Genomic DNA, 6,000 nt, shown 5'->3' with positions numbered 1-6,000 from the left:
GCAGGCAAAACAGAGGGTATCAGATAATTGCCCTTCACCTACCAAACCGGGAATACTTCATCCAGCAACATATAATAGTGCGGAAAGGCTTTTGGGTTCAAGCACTACGGCGTGTAATTGCAAACAGACAGTAAAAGAGGTGGTTGGATTCACATGTGAGAAGCACAACGGCGAGCACGGACGACACGACGAAAAGGCTATCATGGCTCACGATCGGAGCCAGGGCTTCACTAGAGCATGACCGGAGTACAAGACTTCGACGACGCATGACTGGAGCTCGGAGCCTCTATAGAACACAGCCTGAGCTCCTGCGTCTATGGTGCATGACAAAGTGGGAGAACCATTGACTGGGCACGATCACGCGCATCGTAGTGCACAACTGGATCAAACACCCGCTCACACCACGATGGTTGGCATAGATAGAGAACAGGAGCATAGCGCGGTAGCACGTTGACGTGAAGGCCGGGAATCACATAGAGAAAGGGAAAGAGCACGCGGCATGGCCGGAGCACCGGCTATGATGGCTTGACCGGACTAAGCTTGATAGCATGGTGGCATACCTCGCTAATGGCAGTGATAGGGGGTTGCAGCCCTGTACGGTAGGGCCTGACATGATTGGGCAGCAAGGGACGGTGTGGCCAGTTCGACAGCTAGGGCCTCCGGCATATTCTCCCCTCGGCCCCCTCTACGGCAGGATCTTGACGCGATTGGGCAGCAAGGGGGCGATGTGGCCAGCTTGGTGGCTAGGGTCGCCGGCCTATTCTCTCCTCGGCCTCCTCTCCTCTAGGTACAACGGGCAGCAGCAAGGCAACAATGAGCTCGATGTAAAATAGGGCTCCGCCCTCCATTTCCCATCGGTGGTGGCAGCATCAAGGACGGCAGCGCAACAGGGGCACGTCGGCGCACAACAGAGCGTGCACAGGGCAACGGTAGGTGGCCAGTAGAGGGTTGCGCAGCTCAAGGCTACCGCCACGATGTGACAAGCTCCGCCCCACCCCCCTCCTCCTCCGGCAGCAAAACTTCCGCGGACCTGTCCAAAAATCGATCCTCTTGTATAGGTGCCCCTCCTCATGTATATATAGGTGCGGATCAAGAGCCCAACACCCAGAGATCCACCCCAAACCGATTATCTTGAGGCATGCTTATCCTGGCCAGACTCTTGATTTCGAATCAAAATCGGTTTGGGATTTCGCGGATAGAGATAGAGTTTGTTGGGAGATTACATTGGGTATTCTGTTTTGTGCGGATTCGAGGTTATTTGATAAGCGATTTGGTTGTTTCATTGAAGATACGGAGGGGGCAAGAGACGGCTTGGTCAATGAGGCGGCTGACTCGATGAAGAAGAAAGGAGCAGGGGTGCTCGGGTATGTTGTGCTTGTTGTGTAGGAGAGAAAGGAGGAGAAGGTGGAGATGGGCTAGCTCGCATGGGCCATGGAGAGGAAAAGAGGAGAGTTTTCTTTATATTTTTTTAGTTAAAATTTAAATAAATAGATTCCCGGTAAAAATATTTACAAAACTAGGTGCCCGCAGCCCTCTGAGAGGGCGGTTACGGGTCCTAACCACCCCCTGAGAGGGCGGTAGGCCTAACCGCCCCCTCAGAGGGCGGCTGGGGCCTTACCGCCCGGCCCACGAGCTTACCGCCCCCTGAGGGGGCGGGTAGAGCTCCTTACCGCCCTCTCAGGGGGCGGTAAGGGCTCCGCCCACCCCGCCGCGCCGCACCAGCCCTCCGCGCCCTCTCGGCTATAAATAGCTCAAAAAATGGGAAAAAACTCATAAAATTCGGAAAAAAGTGAAATTTGAGAAGAGAGGGAAGTAGAGAGGAGAGGAGAGGGGAGGAAGAGAGGTCGGTGAAGCCCTGCTACATTTGGGCTGTGGATTTGAAGAAAAAATTCAGGTAATTTTTTTTCCTTTTTATTTTTGTTAATTAGTTCAGTAGTAGTATATGACATAGATTTTAGACATTTATGACCTAGGGTTTAGAAAATTGTCAAATTTAGTTAGAAAATGGTACGATAGCAGTTAAATATAGAATATTATTTTTAGTATATTATTTTCAGTATGTTATTTGTAGTATATAGTTTTTAGTATATTATTTGTACCTGCGGACGTATGAGGCAACATTAGATAATAATTTGCGAACAAAGGGTAGCATTTAAAAACTATTTTATCCGATAATCAGAATATAGTTTGTTGTCTTAACATGGGTTATATTTGCGGGTGTTTACAGGGATGGCAGATAAATTAATTTTTCAGATATATTATGGTGACGGTGAAATTAGGTACGGTCCCAACGGTGTAGATCTCTCTGGATTTCGTCATGTCATGAATGGACTTAGTAAGGCTAATGAGAGGACTATTGTGGGTGTATGCAAATGGCTCATGCGATTTTTCCAACTGGATCCGCAGCAATATGAGCTGAAGTTGAAAGCTATTCTGAGCCGTGCTAGTCAGGGATACTTTGGTGAGCTTGTTCCCATCGAAGCCACATCAACTTGGAGGCAGTATGTAGATATATGCTGTGAACGTGGCTTGCCGCTTGTTTTATTAGCTGAGGCGTATTTGAAAGATCAAAATGAGGTGAACTCTGCAAAAGCAGTAGCAGGACCAAGTGAGGCAGTGAAAGATGAGTCAGAGGCGGCTAATGTAGGGTCCAGGGAGGAGGTTGGTGATGTTCCAGAGCTGCAGCCGATGGGTGTAGATGATGAAGGGGAGCACATCCCTAGCATCATTGAAGATATGGATTTGGAGGCTGAAGAGTTGGAGGAAGGCCTTGCCGATGGGGATTCGTCTGATGAGGAGGCTAATGCTTCAGTTCCTGCAGAGTGGCGGGATCAAGAATTTTCGAAGTTGGTGGTTAGCGAGGCTGACCAGACACCGTGGCAGTACCATGAGAATGAGGTGTCACAGGGTGTTATGTACCCTACAAAAGAGGCAGTTATTTGATGCAGTAAAATTATGGTCGTTGTCTCTTCGTAGGCAATTCAAGGTTGTTAAATCAAGTAAAAGAGAGTATGATGTGAAGTGCTTGGTTTCCTCAGTGCCCTTGGCGGGTGCACGCATTCAGAGGGAAATGGGCAGACTACTGGCAATGCTCAATAGTTAAGGAACATAATTGTCACATTGAGGAAATAGAGTTCGCCCACCGGAACCTGTCTTCTGCTTTCATTGCAAATGTTATGTGCGGAGAGATTGTTGACAACCTAAGGTATGAGCCACGATCAATAATCCGTGCTATTGAGCAAAGGTTCCAGTACACAATAAACTATGCGAAGGCATGGAGGGCGAAACAAAAGGCTATTGAGATGAGGTTCGGTATATATGAAGATTCGTATCACAATCTACCTCGTCAATTAGCCACAATTTGTGCAAGAAATCCAGGTAGCTACTATGATATCAAGCATTACCCCTCTACTGATGTGGAGTACAGCGGAAAAAGAGTGTTGCAACATGCTTTCTTTGCATTCGGTGCAACTATCAAAGCATTTAGATATTACCGACCCATCATATGCTTAGATGGAACATTCCTGATTGGGAAGTACAAAGGGCAGATTTTGTCTGCAATAGGGGTCGGCGGTAACAACCAAGTCCTGCCACTAGGGTTTGCGTTCGTGGATAGTGAGAACGGGGACAGCTGGTATTGGTTCCTAGAGCGGGTGAAGCATGCAATTGTTCTTGACTGACCAGATGTGTGTCTCATTCATGATAGACATGCAGGATTGTTGCAGGCTTTGCTGGATATGCAACACGGTAGCGTGCGACGGGGTGTACCAGTACAGTGGCCAGATCTCAAAAGCAGGTGGTGCATGCGCCATATGGGTGCGAACTTCTACAGATAGTTTAAAAACAAAGAATTAATGAAACTCTTTAAGAAGTTGTGCAGTCAGAACCAGCAACGTAAGTTCAACGCATTATGGGCAAGACTTGATGAACTGACTCTTAAACAAACTGCGGAGGCTGCACCTAACGGTGAGGAACCAATAGCTCTCGGTCCTCTCCCAACCGATACTCTGCAGATTGTAAGGAGATCGGGCTCATCTATTAGGAGCTTTTCACAGTGGATACGCAATGAGCCGAATGAAAAATGGGCTCTGCTGTACGACAGTGGTGGTGCCAGGTATGGAGTAATGACTACAAACCTTGCAGAGGTTTATAACTGGGTCATGCGAGGAATGAGGTCCCTACCACTAGTTAGAATTGTAGAAGGCATTTTGCATGGGACCTGCAAGTACTTCATTGATCGGTATGCAACTGCTAAGGTTGTAATGGAGGACAATCGTATGCTTTACGGCCAGATGCAATGTGAGTACATGGAGAAGGCAAATAGGAAGGCCCACATGCATCGCGCAAATCAAGAGGGCACTGCAGAGCACAGGTTCAGTGTCCTGTGTCGGGATAAGGGTCGGAGGGGGGGTAGACGTGAGCGGCATGTTCAAGAGTGTGTGCTAAGGAGTGGGACATGCATATGTAGTTGTCAGAAGCCACAATTACTCCACAAACCTTGTACACACGTCATAACTGCGTGCGTGGAGCACCATATGCTTCCAAGGCAATATGTGTCACAATATTTCATGAAAGATCAAGTACTGAACACCTGGAACCAGGAGTTGTATGGTTACGGCATTGTTGACACTTTTACAAGTAACCCAGTGCCTGCAAGAATATATGTGCCTGATTTGGGAAAGATGAAGAACGCACCGGGCCACCGAAGACAAACTCGTCGGATTCGCAACGATATGGATGAATCCGAGGCTGGCCCTAGGATTAAGCGATGCAGTCAGTGCAATGAAGTAGGTCACACTTACAAATATTGTCCCAAAACTGCAGGCGGTGATGCACCTGTTGTCTAGGTGAGCTTCATGTGTGTTCAGCTAGTTTTGTACCATTTTAATATGTGTTAATTTCGCATATAGTTAATTTGCATTCAAAATATATTGTTGTTGTATTTATTTATCAATGTATTAATGTACATGTCTTTCAAATGCAGAGATGGCTCACCCTTCGACCCCAGAGCTTTTGGACCCTGCCATGGACAAGAAGCATCGCAGCTTCTTATCCGCCGAGCACCAGACGGAGCTAGGAGTGTTTCGCCCACGAGGCCCCGGAGAGCTGCTAACGGTAGACAAGCGATGGACCCACAGGTACTAAAAAAATTTGATACGAAATTGTCATATCACTACTGTTGTTACATATTATTGATGTACTGCAATACTTATAGGTTGGCAGCGGCCAGACTCCTACTGCTTTGCCGGTTGGTCGAGGCCCGATCGACGGAGAACCCCGAGGTTGCAGCCCGTCGTTTCTACTATGATTGGTCGCTGATAGCAGCACTGGTCGACCGTTGGAGGCCGGAGACACATACGTTCCACCTACCGTGCGGAGAGATGATCCCGACCCTGCATGACGTCTCCTACCTCTTAGGCCTTGCTTGCGCGGGAGCTGCGGTTGGGGTCATCGATATGCAGGCTGACTGGATGAACGACATGCATCAGCGATTTGGGCCGGTGGAACGAAAGGCGGACGCACCCCCTTACGTGCCTGAGTTCTTATCCGATGCACGAGGGCCAACGAAGAAGTGGATCATACAGTTCCAGGTACAGTAACATGGAACCTATCGAATACTAACAAAGTATGTCGTAATGATCCTTTCTGACACCAGTCATATATGCAGCCGGCGTACACACACCCACACGCCAACGGATACGCGGTCTCGAGACATTTGGAGGCCTACCTCCTTTGGTTGTTTGGGTGGGTGATGTTCACTAGTGGCCAAGGCCACCTGGTAACGAGGACACTTGTGCCGTACGCCCGGTCGATAGCGGACGCTGATGCGGAGGACGTACCGCAGTTCAGCTAGGCATCCGCTGTTCTTGCTGCGACGTATCGGGCGCTCTGCGACGCATGCACGAAGAAGGAGGCACTAGCCACTTTCGCTGGGTGTCCACTTCTTCTTCAGCTATGGTCGTACGAGCATTTCGCCATAGGCAGGCCGGTGGTGGATCG

This window comes from Phragmites australis, chromosome 8, assembly GCF_958298935.1.
Source record: "Phragmites australis chromosome 8, lpPhrAust1.1, whole genome shotgun sequence".
Lineage (NCBI taxonomy): Eukaryota > Viridiplantae > Streptophyta > Magnoliopsida > Poales > Poaceae > Phragmites > Phragmites australis.
Note: the sequence above shows the minus strand (reverse complement) of the source record.